Source organism: Octodon degus, unplaced genomic scaffold (genome assembly GCF_000260255.1).
Source record: "Octodon degus isolate 3935 unplaced genomic scaffold, OctDeg1.0 scaffold00165, whole genome shotgun sequence".
Taxonomy (NCBI): domain Eukaryota; kingdom Metazoa; phylum Chordata; class Mammalia; order Rodentia; family Octodontidae; genus Octodon; species Octodon degus.
In genome coordinates this window covers 1,441,844-1,443,098 of record NW_004524741.1, presented here as the reverse complement: position 1 = coordinate 1,443,098, position 1,255 = coordinate 1,441,844, and positions in this window count along the sequence as shown.

Sequence of the window (1,255 nt, the reverse complement as noted above, 5' to 3'; positions counted from 1 at the left end):
ATATACCAGCAGCTCAAAAAGATTGATTTATCATAAGAACATAAATATATTATTTTTAATTGTGCCTCACCAAATTGCATTTCATAGCACTAGTATTTACAAATTGAAGGTTTGTGTGGCCTCGAATCTATTAATATCATTTTTAAACTGTGCGTATTCTTTATGCTTCTGTATCACACTGTGTTTATTGTTGCAATCCTTCAAACTTCTTATTATCATTATAGATGTGGTCAGTGATATGTGGTGATGATATTGTTTTGGGGTACCATGAACAATGTAATCTAAGCAAGAGAACTGAATGGTTAAATGTGTGTGCTGACTGCTCTCGTTACTTGGCAGTCAGAGAAGTAAATAAGCTGCAGCCGAGAAGTCTGAAAGTAGCAGAGCTTGGTTCATGAAATTTAACAGACGATGTCATCTTTATAATATAGACAGGCAAGTGCCTTATATTGAAAGGTGGGGATTGGGGATTTCATAGCTGTAGAAAAGAAGGCAGTGCAACTAGTGAGTTATCAGGTCAATGCACATTTGCCTTCAAAAAGTCTGTGGTCTTTAAAATTGTATTACATATACGTTCTATAAATGGACCAGTGAATCCCAGATAACAGCACCTCTGTTCATAGTACGGCTTACTTGATATCTGAAGCCCAATTTTAAGGACTATTCCTCTGAAAGAAAAAAAAATTCTACAGTTTAAAGAATAGTTCTTTTCAAAATATTCATGCTCATTGAGTTTACCCAAGAGCTCTGAGGAAATCTGTAATAAGACTAGCATTGTTTTCATACCTACTAACAAAATCATCATTCTTCAGTCCACGGAACAAAAACTATAACTTTCATGTCCTGTGAATTAAAAAACATAGATTTCATAATGATCCAGCTGTAATGGATTCCTCTGATTCCTCTGCTGAATTTGGGCAAAGTAAATTGAAACCCTCATATAAGGGAGTAGACTATCCAGCTATCATTAAAGGGACTTGTGACCCAAGGGAGGCCAGAATGTCAACATTAAGAGGATTTTGGAAAAAGTTGATGCCAACCCAGATTGATGCTTTTCATGGGCTTATGATTTAGGGAGGAACTAACTACAGATGTAGTGAAAATATCAAGAGAACTACAATTTGATATTGGAACTGAATGTGTAACTGAATTGTTATGATCTCATCATTAAACTTTTATAAATGAGAATTTGAGAGTAGCTTCTTCTGCATGCAGAAAAAAAAAGTTTCTTGACATATAAATCACTCCCCGTGAA